Source organism: Panthera onca, chromosome C1 (genome assembly GCF_046562875.1).
Source record: "Panthera onca isolate mPanOnc1 chromosome C1, mPanOnc1 haplotype 2, whole genome shotgun sequence".
NCBI lineage: Eukaryota > Metazoa > Chordata > Mammalia > Carnivora > Felidae > Panthera > Panthera onca.
This window is the reverse complement of record NC_138346.1, coordinates 86,721,628-86,744,169: the sequence shown is the minus strand read 5'-3', so window position 1 is coordinate 86,744,169 and position 22,542 is coordinate 86,721,628. Positions and strand designations below refer to the sequence as shown.

Sequence of the window (22,542 nt, the reverse complement as noted above, 5' to 3'; positions counted from 1 at the left end):
AAGAAAAAGATTAGCTCAAAGTAGAGAGCTATGTATATTACGAAGTTCATAATATCTGTCTTGTAGATTATAAAACCAAGGGTGAAAACACTTTAAAGAAAAGAGAAAAAACGGTGGTGATATATATACACATGTTTCTTTTGGGAAGTGCATTGTAGGCTGCCAGGCCAGGTAGAGGACATGGTTTGGTAAGAGACTACAAAGCAGGAACAGAAGTAACATAAAGTAGTGGTGGGGGGACTTCAACCATGAGGACACCATCTGGAAGGCTTGCTTGCTTGGCAAAAACACGATATTGGGTAAATTCTTGACTTACTCTGCTAAGAGTTTAAGCTCTAAAAAGGCAGATGAAACAAGTAGGGAAACTACTTTTCTGGACTTAACTCAGACAATTTGAGATGGAGAGGTGAGTAGGGGATGTGGAAATGATCGGGAACTTGAAAGAAAGTGACTACTTCGGATCACAAAGCTCTTAGCAACAGAGGAAAACTACGGGGAGTAAACAGAATTTGGTATGTGCTTAGGTCAGAGATGCATTTCAAAAACCTGAGAACAGATAGGTTTTATGCCACGGAAAAGATGGTGTGGGAAGTGTGGTATGCGTGCAACCGCATGCGTGCACAGAGCAGAACTGAGGACAGCACCTGTTCAGGTACCAGGGTTCTTACACGGTCAAGGACTCCACTTGTTTTCTGCTGCTTGGTCTGTGTTCAAGAGGGTAGCATTAGGGTGGATGGGTAGAGTGAGGAAATCTCACTTCGGGTCTTTCTAAGGTAAGACGTATGAACAATCAGACTGTCCCCTTGGATACACAGAGCACTAGGATACCCGCCAATGAAAGATTCTAGGATTGTTGTTTAAATCTCTCCCTGAGTTAGGATAAAAGGCCTCGACGTAGCAATGCAACTCCGGCTTCTAGGATTTAGACTATGTCGCCCCAGCAAGGGCGGGTGCACACACACCACTGCTCAGCCCTTACCCGCTGTGTACCTAGCGTATGGCCTCTAAGCTCCAGGGAGGATTCTGCCCCGCTCACTTCTGTGGTGAGGCCCCTGGCAATGAAACGGTTAATCATTTGTCCTCAGTTGCAGTTCAGAGTGGTTTAGTGGCCTCTGTCTTAGGCCATACTTTTTTTGTTCAGGTTGCAAGACAATGAGAGGTGGTGGATGGTGGATGCTGGATGCCACTCGGCCTTCAATCCCACCTCCAGTCCATTTCCCCGGAAAATTCTACTTGGAAATGGAAAAATGTCCCATTAGTTTAACTGAAGTTGCCGATGGTCCTCACTCCACCCTACCAAAAGAACGCGGCTTCATTTGGAAGGGGAGTTCAATTAAAGTCCACATTGTTCTCCAGTTTCCTCTCTTTCCTTTAAATTATCTGCTGTTGGAGCCACTGTTTTGTTCTGTCTCATTTTTGTTTGAAGGGGAGGGGGCTGGAAATGACCACTTCAACGACAGCCTGAAACAAATTCCCTTTTCTTGAGGTTGGTCTCTCAAGTACTTTCCCAACGTTCACTGACAAGGAAATTTATTCATTCTGATGTATAGCTTAGCCATAGCCTCTAGTCATCCGTAATAATAGATAGCACTGCAGCCCTCAACAGAAATGGTTTTTAAGCTCCAATATAACAAAAATATTCTATACTTAAGAGCACACATGAAATAGCTTTCATTTCCTTATTCAAAGATTATATACCTTAAAAAAGCATTACATTTTAATCGCTGTTACAATTTAAACTTATATAAAGGCTACAGTTATTTTATAATAAGAAACAATCACCAGTGAATATCGATATGTCAAATGCGAAGAACATAATGGTTATCAATTCACAGGGGAATTTAATCTAAGTTAACACTTGACAGATGTTTAGAACCTTTGAGGCACATATCTGTCAAGTTTCAAAGAGGCCAATAATAATGGTGTAAGAAAAGTTTGAATATTTTCTTCATCACAACAGTTTTCAGAAAAGTATCAGTTTATAATCTTGTTCGAAATGCTCAAGAAAAAATTAGATCAATTTAGTTAAGAGTATTTACACTCTGAAAATTTAGGTCCTTTTCCATCTATGCCTGAAAGTTTCATGTAGTTTTGCTAAGTGACGCTGCAAAGAAATGGGCATTTGAAAGCAAAGGAGACTCCTTAAGTCACCTGGTCCTTCCTTATTTTGCTGTATCTTTGGATTAAATTAATACCAGGATACCAGGGCATGTAATTTGCCGGTTAGTGGAAATCCCTCTCATCAGGATATTAAGAATTGCTGTCTCCTTTAGCTGGACTCCTTTTGTATTGTATACAACACAGAGGGAAATGCTATCATAACACTTCAATAGTTAAGTGACTTTATGAGAAAAATAGTTCCAAATGTTTCCTAAAACCCTCCAAACCGCACCAAAGAACATTATCGTAATATTATGTTTCCCCATTGCCTCCATTATTTAAACTTGCTTCTCTTGAAATGATACTTGGATGAGAAACTTAGGTTTATGTAATATATAAATTGTTGCAAAAGGAAAAGCTTGGGCTGCATAATTATTATATATGTGGACATGCCAGATAATTTAATGTTTTCAATAGCTTTTCTTTATTAATTGACAAAAGAGTGCACTTAACGCTTTGGGGAGAACTTATTTTTGTGTCTCTAACCTAAGCTATCCAAATAGGCATGTATAATTCTATTAGATTTAGCACAGAACACAAACAACAACACCATAAATAGTTATATATTACATCTGAAAGATATCTGGTTTTTGATACAGTACATATAACCCACATATACTGTATATCATTCATCAAAGTAGCATAACAATACATTTTAGTGAGTTCAGCATCAAAAAGAACCTTAATGGCAGGTTAACATCAGATGCAGGCCTATCATGCCCCCTCTGCAACTGTAAACTGCCCATTTGAAGTGCTTTTGCAACAGGCTTTTGGAGGCGGCAGGGGCCGGGGCGGGGGCAATTACAAGTAGTATGTCCAATAAATAGCCTTGAAGTACAAATGGCCCAAATGTCCATCAGTCAATAAATGAACAAACCAGTGGGAGTATATACATACTATGGAATATTACTCAGCCATAAAAAGGAATGAAGTACTGATACATGATGGAAGATGGATGAACTTTGAAAATATTCTGCTAAAGGAATATAAAGGAATATAGCCAGACACAGAATCACATGTTGTATGATTCCATCTATGTGAATAGATAAATCCATAAGGACAGAATACAGATTGGTGGCTGCCAGGGCTGGGGAGAGAGAAATAGGAGAGAAAGTGCTTAATGGGTGAGGGGTTTTACTTTGGTGATGAAAATGTTTTAGAACTAGATAGAAGTGGTGGTTCTATTCTATTCTAATGTTCTACTGCACATTTGTGAATGACCTAAGTGCTAACGAACTGTTCATTTTAAAGTGGTTATATTTTAAGTTATATGAATATCATCTCAACACATTTTTGCAAAAAATTAAATGGAAAATATTTACCATCTACCCATGAGAAGCTGTGCGTCCTTCAGTGCTGACTGTAACATAAACAGCAAAAACACACTCTGTGTGTGGGTGTCCCCTCACCCTTCACTTGAGGCCAGCTCATCTCCAGGCCTTGGCGGGGGGTGGGGGGGGTGGGGGGGGTGGGGGGGGTGGGGCGGGGGTGGGGGGCGGCAGGTATGCACCCAAAGCTGAGGGATCTGGTGGTGACAGCACCGAGTCAACCAGCCAGAAGGAGATACTCAGGGCTGTGGGCACAGGGGCAGAAAACAAACAAACAAACAAACAAATGCCCTAGGGCCACTCTGTACTGTTTTAAATTTCAAAGAACAATCTATCTGAAATTTTACATACAATATTCCACAGACACGTGTTTCAGATAACCATCTCAAAATGTAATATAACACTCATCAGTGACTACGATAAATGATTTTTTACTTTATTATCGAACTTTTTTAGACATATGTAATGCATTCAGGCAGAAAGAGAAAAGGATTCCGGAATTTTGGCAATCTGATAAAATGGATATAGAAATCTCCTTAGAACAACTCAATGGTTCAATTCTCATTAAAAATCTTTCTGTAACACAACACTTCAATTGCTAGATGATTTTAGAAAAAAAAAAAATATGCCACTGTTTCCATTTCAGAAAGAGTATGGACTTGAAATTAGAAGTACTTAGCTTAAATCTCAACTCTACCACTTAGTGTGTGACTTTGGTAAAAAAAGTCAGTCTCTTTGAGTCTCAGTTTATCACGAGAATGTTGATAATGCCTCCACTTGTGTGAATTAAATGATAATGGCTATGCCTGACACATGGCAAGTGCTCAAGAAATGTTTTTTCCTTAACCTCATCGGCTTCCTTCCCCAGTGAAAGATATCTATTCATAATCATTCATTGTTGTGAACATCATATTAACTCTATAAACAAGGATGCTTTTCCTGTGAGAAGAGTTTTTCCACTATACTTTGAGACATTTCACAGCATTTGATATATACATAAAAATTGGGGAGTGGAGAAGGAGATAGATAGCAAACAGTTTGAAAAATGTCCTTAAAAGATTTTGCGCATGGGTAAATTAAGAGTCTAAGAGTTAACGCCCCATAGTTAGGATGACATAGCCATGACTTAGTTACGGTGACATAGAGACACAGCAACATAGCCCATCCCAGGCAGGCAGAGACCATGTTATTCTGTAAGTAGGTATTAGTTCTACAAATGTTTTGCTTCTCCAATAGTTTAAAAACAAGAATATAACTGTCTCTGTACCTGTAGAACATTTAAGAACACGAGAGAAAGTGTAGCTTCCTTGTAAGCAATTTAGCCATTATTGGGTACTTTTACAAAAATAAGAAGCAACTACAGAGTATCCAATATCGTGTGCAATGGAACATTCAAAAATAATGCGGAGAATACTGTTCATGCTCTCCGAGGAACTTATGATGTGGGGGAGGGCAATAACAACAACAGCAATGAGACTTGAAAAATACAGAGTTTCATAAAGATTTAAAAAAATAGTTCCTATTTTTTCCTGTGGCCTTACCATACAGTTTTAAACTGATACTATATATAGGATAATACACACAAGTATATACATATGTGTGAGTGTATGTGTGTGTGTGCGCGTGTGTGTATGATACTATATATGGATTTTAAGTTTCAATAGAAATCAAATTTGTATTAGGTTAAAAATTAAAAATAAGGAACGGTGTGTGGATTTTACATTAATTTTTAAAAGAGTATGAAGGAGCCTAAGATGGAGAGGAAGAGATTGTTTATTTGATGGTAAACACACATGTATAAAAATCTTTGTTTTTACTTACTTTGTGTGAAAAATCATCCTACTCCCCGGCATTTATGTAACTTCTGACTTTGGTGACTACAAAAACTAAAATTTTTATACAGCCATAGAATTGAAATTGGATAGGAGCCAGAGAAATTACTTAATTTTAACCCCTCATTTTTGAGGTAGAGAGCCAAAGGTCTAAACAGCACCTTTTCCCAAACTGTGTTGTGGAATATACTAGCTCCTCAGGATTTTAGTAAATGCTCTATGAATTTTTAAAAAAATGTGGTTAAATATTAAGTTTTGAAATATTAGATTAAATATTAGATTGAATCAAGTTAGACAGTTTTACTTACTTCAGGGATTCTCTGACTTAAATATGAATGTGCTTGGTGAATATTTACAGGGAGATAAATTTTGCAGCGGTGTCCCTGCACCTCCTTTCTTTCTTTCTTTTTTTTTAAGGCTCATTTCATGGATCTACATGAATAGAACACATTTTAGGGAACACTACTCTAGAAAACTTAGATCAAAGATAAAGCTAAGGGACTTTTGACTCTGTCAAGGGATTAGAACCATGTCTTCAGGCTTCTGGGCTAAGGTGCTTTCTACTATTATCACTCTGATACCCCCTGAAAGAGGAATAACAAGTCTGAGGTTTCCTCTAAAATCAACAAATTTGGCAAGCTTTATTCTGCGGTAAGTTCTTTGTTTTGTTCAATAATGGAAAACAAAAAAATGTCTTTTCTGAGAAATATTCGCAAATCAAATATGCCCTTTGCTTATAGTTGTGGGGAGTGATGCCACCAAGTCCTTGATATCATCTCATGTAGCCACAATCTTGTCCTGTCTTGTGTCTGGGTCACTCCTGTTTTTAAGTGGAGGTTTACAGGGACTGGAAAGGCAAAGGAGCAACAGTGAGTGCTGTAATATCCATTTCCAGTACACTGACCAGCACTGGCCTTGACTTTCTTAAACTTTTTTCAATTGACATGGTTTCTTTTTAAAGTTGACCCAGTAGGCTGAAGTCTTAGAAACTTGTACTTTGGAAACCATTTGATGAAATGTCATTGAAGCTACTTGTATACTTCTGGAAAACTATGGCTGACTTGCTGAAAACCCGGTCTGCTTTAAGAAATATATGCCATTCAGAGTGATAAAAATAGGGGCTACGTATTCTCGATTTCTAATAGCAAAGACTTATGCGAGAAATATGTTCCCTTTGCTTCCATGCTTCTTTTTTTCTTTAAATATTCCACAAAAGAAGGGAATCAAAGTTGACTTTTAGAATACTTTTAAATTATTCTTAAAGTTCAAAGCAGAAAGTGCCCTGTATTCAGTTTCAACTTTAGATGCCTGTGTGTGCAAATATGCATGCATATGTGAATGGCAGCGATGATAACACTTAGAATACAATAAATCCTCGTGGCTCTTGTTTTAAAGAAACTGTGCCCTCATGACTGTTCTACTTCATTATCACTTGTGTCTGCATGAGTTAACTTGCACTTGACATCATTCATTTATTTCACCAGACTTAATGCCAGTTTGTAAAAGAAGAAAAAAATGTTAAAAAAAATTTTTTTTCTATTTGCCCTACTTGGAGGTCTAGGACTCCAACTTGTTTTTTAAGGATATTCTCTTCTAATTTACTGTACACACTAAGAGTATCTATGCCAGTGAGCTATGTATGTCACTAAGACCCTAAAAGTCCATGGCCGTAAAGATAAGAGGATCTTGCAGTAAGGTGTCAGAAAATCCAATAACTGGAATGAAAGAAAAGAAACAGAAAGAAAGATGGCATGGAGCAAAATAAGAGTTTATGAGGAAAGAAGCTGAGTAGGTGACAGTCTAGAATCCCAAGGGTGGGGGACCGACAAGGAAGACTTCAAAGAAAGGACTCCGTTATCAGATGATGGGAAGAACTCAAACCCAAATACCGACACACCTGTCAGTGGCTCAAAGCTCCTTACCCATCACAGAAAATGCAGGGCATGACTCTTAGACGGTGAGGCAGATTTATTATTATTTTTCATTTCACTGAAAGAAATACACTGACATAACTGATCTCTTCCAAAATGCACTCCAATTAGGTTGATATCATTGGAAATAAGGGAGTACATTTTTGGTCTTCAGAGGTGGTCATATACTTGTTTCTTCCATTCAATCATTCATTCATTTGTGTTCATCTTCAAGGAAGACTGTGCCAGATACTGTCATTGCCCTTGGGAATTTCACAAATCATTATAATGAATATGCTCAAAATTACTAAACTGGGGGGTTGAGGCATTTTTAACTTCTAACCAGAAGTCAGAGTTAAAAAAGACTGACTGTGATGACTAAGTTGAGAAATATCTTAGGTCACAATAAGTACTAAAGTTTACTTGGGTGGTTCCTAAACTATTAGTGGAGGCCATTTCCCAAAATATTTTAAGAAATAACATCAGCACTGAAGTAACTGTAGTTTTGTGAGAGCACGGTTTGAAGACTAACACTCATCTGAATGAATAATTCAAGAGAAAAACATTCTGTAAATATCTGTCATATACAAATAGTACAATACACTCTAGGAAGGAAGCTGCATAAAGCACAACGCTTGCCGCTAGGACATTTATGTTCCAATAGAAAATAGTTAGAATGAACCATAATATAAGACAGACTCTAAGCGCCACATCTGTTCTTACTACTAGCAAACCTCTTTAGGGTCTTATATTTGGCATTGTTCTGTGGATACAGTGATAAACAAAATGTGGCCATGACTTCAAGGAGCTCACAATCTAGTGAAGTAAAAAACAAACAAACAAACAAACAAACAAAAAGAAGTGGAAAGGTTAATTGTAGTGTTATGTAATAAGGGCTGGGATCAGAGTGGGTCCAGAGCAAGTTGGAGCATGGAACAAGTTTACAGGCGGCTTCCTAGGGGCACTGCAGGATAAGTGAGGGAGAGCCCCAGGGGGAGACAGGATACATTTGAGGCAGATGAGGGAATATGGGGGAGGTGGAGGCAAGGGAGAGTAGAACCAGTCGGGGAGTTTGGTTCCCCAAGGCAGGATTACTGTGTGTATAAGGAGGTGGGACCAGAGTGCTGGGAAAAGATTGCAGAGAGAATCACGAAGGCCCCATACATTGGATGCCCTGCTATGGAGTGTGGCCTTTGTCGAGATGACAAGAACAAATGATTCTCTATGTGAGTTCCCAGAGGAGATGCCTTTTGCTTGGTATGTTTTTTGCAGGGCAACTTTCAACAGTATGAGTGACACTTCAGTTCAGTATAGGCAGGCCTGTTGGGGGAAAGGTAAAAAGAAACTAAGGGCTAGGCTGCATTCAGGCACAGGGGTCAGTATTTGTCAGACAAAGGACAGAGGAGGGAAGTCAGTCCAGCTGGAAGGAGGGACAGTGGTTAGAAAGAAGTGAGATAATACTAGAGATTGTGGAAGGCCTTCAGGGCAAAGGACTTGGCAAGGAGCTTAAATGTTATTCCATCACCCGGTGGGACAGGTGAACCTGGATGAACAGAGAACAGTACCACCATTTACAGGAAAAACAAAATAAAACAAAAACAATGACTGCAAAAGCAGAGACAGAAAGAGGAAGAGAAGCTGGTCTTAGAAAGAATGTGAAGAGTTCTGTTTTGGTCTTATGTTACGGATTCATCACACCTCCTAAGATCATAAATACTGAAAAGGGAACTTGAAGTTACCATCTCCTTTTGGTGTGTCTTGTATGACCTTGGAGTTTGCGGAAAAAGCCACTTGTCTACTAAAAGATCTATTCAAAACACCAAAGGGTTTCATAAAGGACTCACAATGGCTAACTTGGGTTAAGAGTTTCCAGGCACAGTTAACCCAAGCTAAGCTTTTTTAGTTCACCTGAGGAAAGCATCTGTCTCCCCCTACCCCTTTCTCTTTTCCTTAAGGGAAAATATTTGAAAACCTTATTCATTCATTTTTGAAACGAGCACAGTTTGGAGTGGTTAGTTTCTATATTGATTAGAGTCTTTCAAGTATGTGAATATGTATATGTATGAATATATATATGGTCCACCAAGCAGAAGATGAGTAAAGTCTCATTAGAAAATATGCAATAAACAGGTTCTTTTTGGAACTAGCCCAGCAAGGTAAAGTTCCTGCGCCAGCATCTTTTTGCTGTCACTTTGTCACTAACAGTCCTAAATCGTCTACTTTGTTAAGAGATTGCTTAAAATTAATTGAACTTGCCTTGATTTTTGTAGATGGTATAAAGCCACATTCATACAGCACTATCTGCAATGACATTGCTTAAGGAAAAAGAACAATGGCTATGAAAACTTTTAGTGTACATTACCTGTCAAATCTGTAAACTGGGCCCCGGCATCATATCGGTTTTGTTAGAGCAGTGGTATTTGCTAAATTATAGCAGGAGACAGGCTCTTTAAATAATTTTTTTCCTTGTGGGTACTCAGATCAAAAGAAAGGTGTACACTTTATTTTTAATCCCATTACTTCACATGAGCCCAGACAGAACATCAAAGACAAGGTATGCAGGTTTAACCATTAGCATCAACATAATCCAAAGTTGAAAATCTCTTCCAGATAGCTACCTCACTTTGAAATAGACCACATTTGTGTTGGGCAGAGTCAGTATTACCATGTTTTAACTTTCATTGTACTTAAAAAAGAAAAAATATCCAAGATATGTGATTGTGCCTTACAGCATCAAGCATAAGTTTGTAGGACAATCTGATATTATTAGAATAAATGCAATTCACATCTATTTTTTTTTCTTTATAGTTGGCCCAGACGTCCATCTCACTTTCATGAAAGGGAGGAACGTGAATGAAATGCAGTTGCAAATCGTATTTGAGGAGGGCAATGCTTCTCCACATCTGAAGTCTATTGAAAGCTCATGAGTAAGAACTTGGGCAACAAATCCTTTCTGTTCAAAAGATGTGTCAGTGGAGAAATTCTCAGAAAATAGCACACAATTCATCAGAAATCACACATTTCTTTTCCAAACCAGATAATCAAAGAAAGTTGCAGTTTTGAATTCTTTCCAAGGGGAACTAAATATAAGCATATAAAGCAATTCATAAAGATTTTGCATTAGAAGATGTACCATAAACAGTGGAGAGACATTAAAAAGTACTTAACAACTGGATAGTCTGGGCACCAGCCATCAGATTATATGACAGCGAAGTAACTGGGACATACATATTGGTACATATATAGCCCTTGCTTCAAAAATGTCCACAACTCTTAGATGAAATGAAGCTGATTTTGTGCAAATATGTGGTGGCTGGCTTGAGATTTCCCAGTAATGTCATTATCATCAGCACACCAGCAAGAGCGAAGGTACATTAAGTTTCTAGCACTTGTAATGTCCTACCCTGACAGGCTTGACACGGGAATGTATGTATGAGATGGTACCTATGCCTTCGTTATTCGCCCACAGGGGAGACAGACTGTGGTGTATATCTGATATCATACAGTAAACAAATCACAGAGTAAGCCATGCTTGGCGCTTAAGACTGGCCACAAATGTCAGAGAAATTCTGAGAGGGAGTTCTAGCTCGGGACTAGGAGAGAATGAAGTTACCTCATGGAGAAGAGAGAAGGTGAATGTGAAAGTATGGTCTGGTCTCAGATAAGAATTGAGAAGAAAAAAAAGGGAATATCAGGAAAAATAGAACTGAATACCTCCTACTAGAATCGTGTGTGTATGTGTGTGTGTTTGTACATGTTTGAAATCAAATTACCCTCAATTTAATGTTCTCTGCACTTGTCTTTTACTCTTATTTTACCAATGAGGAAATTGAGGCTCAGATTAAATAATTTATAACCATGTATCTATTAAGTGGTAGATTCAAGATTTGAATCCATTGCCAGTCCATCCAAAGTTTATGCTCTTTCCACAATACCACAGTACGACAAGAAGGTAGAGGAAAATGCAAAGGTAAAAAGAAATGTGGGGGCTCCTGGGTGGCTAGGTTGGTTGAGTCCGACTTTGGCTCAGGTCTTAATCTCATGGTTCATGAGTTCGAGCCCCGCATCAGACTCTGTGCTGACAGCTCAGAGCCTGGAGCCTGCTTCGGATTCTGTGTCTTCCTCTCTCTCTGACCCTCCCCTGCTTACACTCTGTCTATCTCTCTCAAAAATAAATAATAAACATTTTAAAAAAGAAGAAAAAAAAGAAACGTGGATGATATGCTTGGAGAACATGAGTTCAGAGAGGGAAAAAGGGAAAGAAATGTATGGTGGCAGGCTGAGAAATGTGGCTTTCACTTGAAGCTAGTAGAAACTAAAGATTTTAATGTAATAGGCTTGTATTGGACGATGTTTTAGAAAGGTTAATTTAGCCATAGAGTGTAGAAAAGCTTAGATGTGGAGCAAAAGGTAAAAGGTTAAGGCTAGAAGCAGAGCAAAGTACAACAGAAGACTGTTATACTCCTGAGGCTTTATTATGTTATTTTCAGCAAAAATTGAAGAGAGAGCCAGATGTAAGACACATTTTCTAACCAGTTATGATACACAGTCACTGCTGATTTCACAACTTTGAAATCACCAAATCTGATGGTAGTATGAACTATTTTAACAAGTCCATATGGAATGACTAGAGGACACCATCTCCTGAACACAGAAATGGTGGGGCGCTGTCCTCGGTATTACACATGGAGAATCATAACCAATTTTTATGACCAGGCTCCCCACGTGGACTTCCACAGGCAACTAACACTGTCAAATCAAAACAGTTAAGATCCAGGACATATGGACTTGATGTTGAAAAATCAGAAATGATGCCAACATTATCAGACCAAAATCGCCTGTTAATTTTATCAATACATGGTGGTTTCATATTTGGACATAATAAAATATTAGCCAAACAAGAAATGGTAAAAAGTAACAAACTAAAGATAGTTTTGGTTTTTATTATTTTTTTGTCACTGTTTTCCATTATTGTTTTTAGTTGAAAGATAGATAGATATGATCCACTATTGTATAAAAATCTATTTCAACCCTCGCAGTAGAATTAAAGTAGGTAAAACTTAAAACCATACTTTAAGAAGAAAAGCCACCTAGAGATAACTTCAATGACTCTTCAACTCTGAGGTAAGTGATCTTGATTCTTTTTAAAACCTGACAAGATCATATAATACAGAAAAGTAAGTATAAAAGGCTATAGAGAGAAGGTTTTTCTTAGAAGGCTGCTCAGTTAACTCTCATTAAATATTATTGAAAATAGTCAACTTGTAGGGTCCTCCACCATAATTACAGCAAGAGAGAGAGAAAGACATGGAGTGTAAGAGGGGGGAGATATATAGAGAGAGGAACTAAGTATTTTCATATATTAATTTTCTTTTGAGGAATTTAACACTTTTCGAAAACACTCCAAAATGCATCACTGTCTGTCTGTCTGTCTCTATGAGCAGATTTAATCACAGGTCACAGAGGTAACTTCTCTCGGGATTATAAATCAAAAGTCTAGATCATCTGGAAAAAAGTGTTCAAAAACCAGGACTGATACGAGTGACTTGAGACAAGAGATTCATCCAGAAAGCACCAAAGGCAGTCAGGACAGTGCCTATATAGTCAAAATGAAGGCAAAGGCAGGACTCATGCAATTTGTAGAAAATATCTTCCCTTTTTATTCTAAATATAAGCCACCCACAATATTTATGTCAATGTTGACCTCACCTTTCTGAAAGTCATGATGAAATCATCATGCAAAGGTTTTAGAATCCTACAAATGTCTCTAATTTGGACTAGAATGTATATGATTTGAAGATTTCTAGAACGCCAATTGGATTCTATTCCTCACTGAATAGAGTAGTTTTCTGACAACTGCTATCACTGTCATCTCAATTCTATGACTTCCCATAAATCTCCAGCTTGATTTTTTTTTTTTTTTTGGTCAAATACTCAATATGTGTTTCATTATAAAAATTAAAGATAATTATGAGGACAAGAAAAGGTTCAGAAAACTACGTGTGCAGCATTGATCACCTACATTTATCTGGCTTATGTATATATACTATAGTAGCTAACCAAATGCTAAAGCGGTTTCCTGTTACGCTTTTATAGTAAGATTAAGATTTTTGGTTTCCATTTGTAAAGCCATTCATCTGTTTGTCCCAAACTACCTTTCCTGGTAGAGAGACAATAAGGCACTTAATCCTTCTATTCAAAGCATGGTATGAAAACAATAAGACAAAAAGAAAAAAAAAATTAACTACTTAACTGAAAACTGCAGGTCTTGGGAAACTTTGAGGATTTTAATGACAAGGCATGCCAACATTCCTTCTGCACAGTACCACCTCTATAAATGCCTGAATGAGTATCCATATTCAGAGGGGAAAGCAAGCAGTTAGACCAGTTCAACATGCTTTGTAAATTAATTATGACAGCAGCATGTACAACTGGGTATTCGCAGCTATTTAGTAACATTTTATGGTAGCACCCTTCCAGAGTTGTTTATTATTATTATCATTATTACTATTATTATTATTACTATCATCATTAGAAAGAGATTATAAAGAAATTGACATTTGCTTTTCATTTTGAAAATATATTTCACATTCTTGAACTTACCCTGTTGTGCCACCAAGAGATGGAAAACCAATTCATTATCACTCACTCAACAATGCAGAGCAATTGCAACTTGTGGAAAGTTATCTCTTAACTATTAAGGAAAATACCAAATCATTCTGTGCCATTGGATTAATTCTCGGGAAGTTCACGGAGTCTTTGAAGAATGAAATAGACGGATGTTTCCGACCAGATGATAGAACGCTATTTCTCACATTGGTTTGAAATCTATTTTAACACAGTGAAGACACAAAGTATGTACTAAATGCCCAGTGGATGCCTCATCAGATTAGTTGCTGAAAAGAAATAATACAAAGGCCCTAGAGAGTCAATAAACTAATGTGGAGCTAGATGTACATCTCTCAAATAGCTAGGGAGTAACATAATACGTTATGCAGCCAAGTGATGAACTGAGTGATTAATATACATAGACTACAGGATTCAGAGAAAGGAAAGAATAATGTAGGATGGTTACATGCTAAATATAGAAAATGGGCCTTCCTCGGTCCTTCCATTTTTTTAAATATTCAGTCATTGAGCAAATATTTGTTGAGCTCTTACTATATGTTAGGAGCAGTGGCAAACAAGGGAGAGAGAGTCATGTGGGGTCTACAGGCTATTTGAGGGCAGTGGAGCTGTGTGGAAGGTCAATAAACCAATAATTACATAATAAATTATTATAACTAAGATTATTAAAAAATTAATTAAATTTCTACACAGAGCATAAATGGAAGTTTAAAGTATACCATGGGTAATGTTATGCTTCTTTAAAATTAGCCAAATAGCCAAAGGCTGCATGATTTAACTTTATTTCATTAGTTGTTAGCCTCTGATCCCAGTTCAATGGTATAAAGGAGTGCCATGATCTCCTGGTTCCCCTCATCTAAGCCCTTCTATTATTACATCCCCACCATCTCCAACGCTTTGCCCTCTGAGTGTGGGCCCGTGCACACGTGTGTGCGTGAGCGCGCACACACGCACACACACACACACACACACACACACACACACACACACACACACAGTTCTTATCTATGATACACATTTTCACACAGGAACATCTACTTTATAACTCATAGTTAAAGTGATGGGGTAGCTAAATCTTCAGAAGAAAGTGAAGAGACAGTTTGCCTACTGGTGTCAGCATTTGCTGTAGCTATTTCTGGCAGTGGGCAACACATGTTTTTAATAAACTTGTAAAAACAGTGTAGATCTAGCTGTAAATATGTTTTGCTTGGTAATGTAGGCTGAATATAATGATTAGATTGACAGTTGTTGGGTTTTTCCCCCTCTAAAAAATCACAGTGAAATACAAAGAGAAATAGTTTGAATGATGAGGCCCAAGACAGTATCATGATACCAACACTGTGTTGATAATTATTGTTTATGACAACAGTCAATTTACAGTAAAAACATGCTGCTGTTTTCCTTGTTCACAGCATTACACGTTTTGTTTAGTCTCTTAGAAATATCCAGCTCCATGTGAAGTAGCCTATATCTATAATTAGAAGTAGGCCACACAATCAGATGCCTGTCAATATTGTGGTAAGCAGCTAAAACATAGAATAAGATTTGAAGATACAGATACATGACTTTGAGAAATTATTCTTTAAAGTAATATGCTTATTTTGATTTTCACTGTTATCAATAAAATGTAATGGCCACAAAAAGATATGCCAATAATTGGTAAAAATATATACATAATAAGTAAAATAATAAGTCATCTACTAATAGGACATTAACCATCAGCGAGTTAAATCCAAACTGGGTATAATGTCATTGAAAAACTTTACATAGATATTCAATAGAAACTTTATGAGATTTTAAACTTCATTTCTTAGGACTAAAAGACATAGTCTATATAAATCTACTTATCAATTACTTGTCAAAAAGGTTCTTTTTTAATAGCTAAGGAATTACTGTGGCATTCCCATTCAGAATACAGTTACATTGACTATTAGCAGCCTAATATTTTTGATGGTAAATCAGAGACCCACATTTCCTAGATTTGGAAGACCTGAGCCAAAAATTATATTTAGTATATTAAAAGAAATCTATTGTATACATAGGTAGATACAATGAATTAATCCATCTGTTTAAAAAGATATGGTAGGTACATAATAAATTTAAACATATTATGGGTAATGTAAGAGTGAGAGGCAAGGAGGACATAAAGATTTATAAGACAAAATGCTCTGCTCTGGAAGACCACAAACTAGACAGAACATGTACAGAGAGCCACAGATCTAAATATCTTCTTACCAAATCATAATAGTAATAATAATAATAATAATATCTAAATTGGGAATTAAGTCCTAATCAAAATTAAAACTGATTAATTTCCTTGTCATAATTTTGTTTTTCTGCTGACAAAACAGAACTGCTAAGAGATCTTTTTAAATTAACTATATAGGGGCACCTGGGTGGCTCAGCCAGTTATGCATCCCACTTTGGCTCAGATCATGATTTCGTAGTTTGTGAGTTCGAGCCCCACATCGGCTCTGTGCTGACAGCTCAGAGCCTGGAGCCTGTTTCTGATTCTGCATCTATCTCTCTCTCTCTGCCCCTCCCCTGCTTGTACTCTGTCTCCCTCTCTCTCAAAAATAAATTAAGAAAAAAACATTGAAAAAAACAACTATACAGAGAGAACAAGGTAAATTGTGAGAACACACAGAATACAACTACCTTCAAGTTTTATAGAGGCTGTCAAGAGAAAAATGTTCTGTGTGTCCTCAAAAGGAAGCAGAAGAACAATGAATGAAGCAATAAGGAGGAAGATTTTGGCTCCAGGGAAAAATGAATTGTAACAATCTGAATTGTCCAAAAATAAGTCAACCGCTTTAGTAGGTAATGAGTTCTCCACTACTGCATGGAAGTAAGTACTGGCTGGGCTTCTCCTTGGTGGGAATGGTATAGACAGTATTAAAATAGTTGAGAGGAGACGTCTGCATGGTTCAACAGATTAAATGTTAGTAATAATGATGGCAGTTAAGGGGGACAGATTTACAAAACCTACAACTTGAATTGTGAGACAAAAAGGGAAATTGGTTTTTTAAAAATCCACTTTTCCTTTATTCTTCTTAAAATGATAGTAACTGAGTTTTAACAGTTTACCTTAACTTTTATACGAATCTATAAATCCTTCCCCCAAATAGACTTACATTTTATTTTTTTTTTGAGTAGACAGCTGTATCGGTAAACCTGGTTCATTTTCCTTTCAGTCAGTGCAGTTGTGCGGCCCCAACCACAGTTGATGTTGTCTTCACTGTTTCAAAGTATACATATTGTTATTCAGCTTTGTTTGTTTGTTTGTTTGTTTTTCATGTAATGAGATCGTGGACATCTTTCTGATCTGTAATTATGAACCTACTTCATCCGTTTTAACAGTAGCATACATAGCAATCCACTGAATGTATATATCATAATCTATACTAATAGATATTTAGGTTGCTTCTAAAATACTACTTCAAAAGTAATGAAAAAGATTACAGTCATACTTTTACATTCATCTTAAAATTACGCTAGCATGTTTTTAGGAAAGACAACTATAAATGGGATTATTGGGTCATAAAGGATGCACATTACACATTTTGATCGAAACTGCCAAGTTGCCTCATAATTGTAACAACCAGGTATGAAAACACCCATTTCCTCATACCCCTTCCAACAACTGCATTTTCCTGATCACTACCATGAACGAGGTATCATGATAGGACTCTGAGAGTTGCACAAAAGAACGTGCTATTTTGACCTATAATCTAATGGGTGAGACATAATAATACAAAGTAGAATAAAAAGCAGTTGGGATAGGAAATGCTGCGGGAGGAAACAGAGGGGACTTCGAGGTTGGGTGAGCAGGAGGGGCTGGAACTGAGCTGTGAAGAACCAACAGGACTCTGAAGGGCAAAGAAAAGGTGGAGGCCCATCTGAGTGGGAGGGCCTGCCTCCCAGTGCTGGTGTAAGATCACTTAAGCTGCAGCAGAAGTTTTAAGGAGGTGAAATAGGTTCACATTTTATTCTCTTTTACATGCCTTCTTTTTCTTCATATCACTTACAACTACCCCAAATCACCTATAGTTGTACATTATATAGGGAATATGTGTACTTGTTTCTTGCCAGTGTCCTCACTACTCCAAAGGGGTGGCAGACTGTTGTGCTCACTGCTGACTCTTCAGAAGCTGAGCCATGCCAGTGCATAGGACCCTCAGGAAAAGCGTTTGCTGAGGAATGAATGTCGAAGTCATGCTGATGTCACTGAGAGGAGTCAGAAATAGCAGGCTTAAAAGTGCATTTACAGGACCTGCATGGTAATAGGAAAGTAACAACAGGGTGAAACAGGGAGTGTGAAGTGATGAAATGCAGTGGTGTTTGTGGAAACTTAATCTGGTTTTGTTATGCAAGATGGACTGATCTGGTGGCAGAAACCTAAGGCCAGCAAGGAGATGATTACATTAGTAAAGGGGTCAAGAAAACAAACCTCAGTGGGTCCAAAGAATATCCTGAAGGGAAGAGCAAAGGCTTACTGACAAAATGGCTAATAACAGCTACCATTTAAGTGAGTGGTTAAGTCATGCTTACTTTGTGTTAAACACCATGCATACATTGATCTCATCCAGTGAGATAGGTATCATTATCCAAGTTTTTTATGAGAGGAGACTGAGATACAGAAAGGTTAAGTAGTTCACTCAAAGTCACACAGCTAGTAAGACCCCCCAGCCAGAATAGTTCCTAATTCTATATCTGTAAAGCTGGTACTCATTCCCTTATTTTAAAGGAATACACATGGGCTCCCAGCATAGGGGAGATGATTCTGGTCATGCAATGATACTACACATACATATTCATGTCCGAACTGTGGTATTCCCAAGGAAAAAGAAGATGATCAAGTGTGTGCTAGGTCAGTGTTTTCATGACCAAATCAATTTAGTGGGTCATGATCAGCATTTTAAAAAGAAATGAAGTAGATAACATAAAGAGAAAGGAAAACACTGAAACGAATTAGAATTACTCGCAAGTGTACTGTTCCAGGAAACTTTTGTTTCAGATACATATATACATATATTTTGTTTCAGATATATATGCATATATGTACTGTTTTTCTGAGAGCTTAATTACATTATCTTTGATGTGAAAGAGACATCCTAGTGTACGGATCCTCACTGCACCCTGGTGTTTCCACCTTTGTTTTCAGAAGGAAGACGCTGAGGTTCAGAATGGTGGGGCCAGGACTTGAGAGCAGGGCTTCCGTCTCCACCACAGCCTCCTCTTTCTAGCACGGCAGCTCTGTTCAGCAAAATGGGAATGTAAGTTCAACACAGGTGCTTCTTCTGGACTTCATTTAGTCAAGGCCAGACCAAGAGGGTCCAAAAGCTTTTGGCCCATCAGCGTGTGGAGGAACATTAGGGCTATCCCTTTTTGTGTCAAGAAATTAGAAGAAAACAAACTATTTTAGGCAGGGCTATAGACACTCTACCAAAAAATGATGTTAAAACAAAATCTCCCTGCCCACGCTAAGGTCCTTAGAAGACATGAAGAACGAAGCCCCATGATCTGAAGACTCAGCACAAAGAAAGTTCTTTGCTTATGTTCTAATAAATATATTTATGAAAGGAAAACTATATAGGGAATTCTATTTTCCCACTGACTTGTAGAGACTCCCAGAATGTTAGAACCAGCAGGTGCCTTAGAAATCGTTTAGTCTACCCTCACATTACAAAAGAGTCTGTGCAACAGAAGCCCGGAGAGGTTAAGTAGGTGAACCCAAAGTCACACAGCTAATAAGTGGCAGCATCCCCAAGAACAAAAGCCTGCTAACATTCATGTTCTTAGATAAATCACGTCTTGTTTAAGAAATGTTAAAGAGGTGTAGATTTAGGGTCAATAAGGAGTTGGGCGTGAGGGTTATTGCCTTTTGTTACTGGAAGGCTGATGATGATCTCTGGAGGTCTGACCTAGCCTGGACTATGGGGCTGACATAGCCTTTGGACCTCAACTAGTCCTGACTCCTGCCCATGGGCACAGCACTGAGCTGAACTGTTCTGCGACCAGTACCCCAACTACTGCCTGAGATACACACCCCCCTCTTCCCGAGAAGGATACCAGCCCTCACCCCCGGGTTGGTAGTGCCATTTACTACTGACCCTTCCTTGCTTGGATCCCTTTAAAGCCAATTCCTTCATAAGCTCAAAATGTTGACAAGTATGGTATCCATTGATCAAACACATTGACAATAATATAAATTTTAGAGATGGTGTCTTATAATAAATATCTGTCTCTGGAGGCTATTGTTTAATAAGAGATATTAAAATTTAAAAAAAACCCAAACTTGGCCCCTGAAGACTCAAAACTACACCCAACTTATGTTTGATGTTCTGTAACTAAGAAACAACTTTTGAAAAGGAAGAAGATAAAAAAAAATGAACTTAAGCTAGCAGAATAGATGCCAAATTTCAGTCCCTTGAGTTGTGAAAACCTTCCAATCAGTCTGTAAATGAGGTAAAAGAGGATTCATGCATTGCTAAATATTTATTGTTGCTAAGTTTCATCACTGTTAATATATAGGTAATGGATGGCTTTTTGTCCTTTGAAGTCAAACATCACCACTTAAGTGGTGACAAGCATTCACCTCCCTGAAATGGACACACATGCACATATACACGCATGCACACACACAGACACAACCCTCTAGAGTTTTATTTTCTAAAAACCTATGACTCAAATGGATTTTTGGGACAAAAAAAAAAGGAATTAAAAAAGAAAAAAGGAAACGATTATTAGCTTTCATCTTTCATCGTGCTGGATATTTTACTCAGAAAAATGCATAGCTTTTGTGGCCCTTTTATCCTTATCTCAGGATTTGTGAGGAAGTCAAGGCAATTGTGTAAAGCAAATCAGGAAACATGGTGAGGCAAGAAGGTCAGGGGCATTCACGGGAACTGCCCACAAGGGCAGGGCCAGCCCTAAAGGAATGGATTCATCTGCAGGAGGCAGACAAGTGGGCACAACCCTGCCATGTATCAATGACACTACTGCCCCCTACCCTTTGAGAAGGAACTATTATGAAGGTCTATCTATGAATTTATGATTATTCTAGACATTTAAAAAAATTTTTTTTTTAAACATTTATTTTTGAGACAGAGAGAGACAGAGCATGAACGGGGGAGGGTCAGAGAGAGGGAGACACAGAATCTGAAACAGGCTCTAGGCTCTGAGCTGTCAGCACAGAGCCCGACGCGGGGCTCGAACCCACGGACCACGAGATCATGACCTGAGCCGAAGTCGGCCGCTTAACCAACTGAGCCACCCAGGTGCCCCTGATTATTCTGGATCTTAAGGCAGTCACGCCTGGATCCTTAGAGACACCTGGAATCTCAGCCTCATCAAATATAAATGCATGAAAATTCACCAGGTGGCAGCAAGGAACGAGACATGTATGTAATAGCTAGAATTGGATTTGGGACCCAGACCTTCCAGGATTAACTACCGGCCCCACCACTTACTAGCTTTGTGACCCTGGGCAAGTTACCTCATCGTTGTGTGCCTCATGTTAGCACTCACTTCTTGTTTTAAAGATTAAATTAGTCAGTACGTGTCAAATTCCTCAGGACAGCTCCTGACCCATAGTAAGTGCTATTTTGTGTAAGTATTATTATACTTAGATATACTTTACTACGTTTTATGACACCACGTTTAAAGGGAGCAGCCAGTACTCAACTTTAGCTGATGCTGGAATTCTGCCATATCTTCTGAGTTTTCAGGCAAAGCCAGAAATTTGGACTTTTATGTGCAATGTCAAGGCTTTTAAATGTGGAGAACTAACTAAGGTTTGGTATTCTTGAACAGCCGTGTGGTCTAAACAAAACATGTCTACAAACCGGATGAATCCTGAGACTTGTCAGTGAAGGGTGGTGGCCAATCAAACCTTCCTACTAAACTTCAGCATTGCTGACCCCTCCTACATCATACTTTTCCATAGCATTCCTCACTATCTCATATACATTTTCTTGTTTATCTTCTGCCTTTCTTCCCTCCAACCATCACACAAGAATGGAAACCCCTTACGGTAAAGATTTGAGTTTGTTTTGTTTGTTGCTATATCCCTATATCCCAGAACATGCATGGTGCATAGTAAGTGCTCAAAAGGAGTTGAATGAATAAATGGTCATCTTTAAATCCTCCTCCTTTTCCTCTAGGGCTGGCCCAGTCTGCTCATATTCCTTCCTTTCAACAGACCGAATCACATGAGGCTGAGGAGAGGAAAGCCTATGAGTTCACGCTCCAGAATGAATCGCCATTTTTCTGGAGGGAGCCCGGGAGGCCTGACTTTGAGAATCTACTAAAAACAGAGCAAGTAATGGTGCCGAAGAATCCAAGGACTTTTCAAAATACTTAACAAACCATCCCAGTGTCTTTCAATAACACATTTTGCAATGGCAAAATAATCTCAATCTCTCTCCCTCTCTCTCTCAAGAAATTTTTAACAAGGTGAATTTCGTATATTAAGATGGTTTAACTTCCATCTGGAGACACATCCTAAATTATACCTTCGTGTAACACCTGAACAAAGGCAGTTAGAGTCAATTTCTAATAATGATCCTAAAAAGCATCTATATTGCCTACAAATTGTTTTTAAATACCAAGGTGACCATGACATTGAATCTTCCTATATGACTAGAAAAACATAAAATGCATGTGTGTATATGTTGTCACTTA

At 38.1% G+C, this 22,542-nt stretch overlaps 1 protein-coding gene across 19 annotated transcripts in view; it reads right to left on the bottom strand.

Moving 5' to 3' along the window:
• QTMAN (queuosine-tRNA mannosyltransferase) overlaps window positions 1-22,542 on the bottom strand; it is a 397,197-nt gene that overhangs the window by 88,839 nt on the left and 285,816 nt on the right. The gene's annotated exons all lie outside the window — the stretch shown is intronic.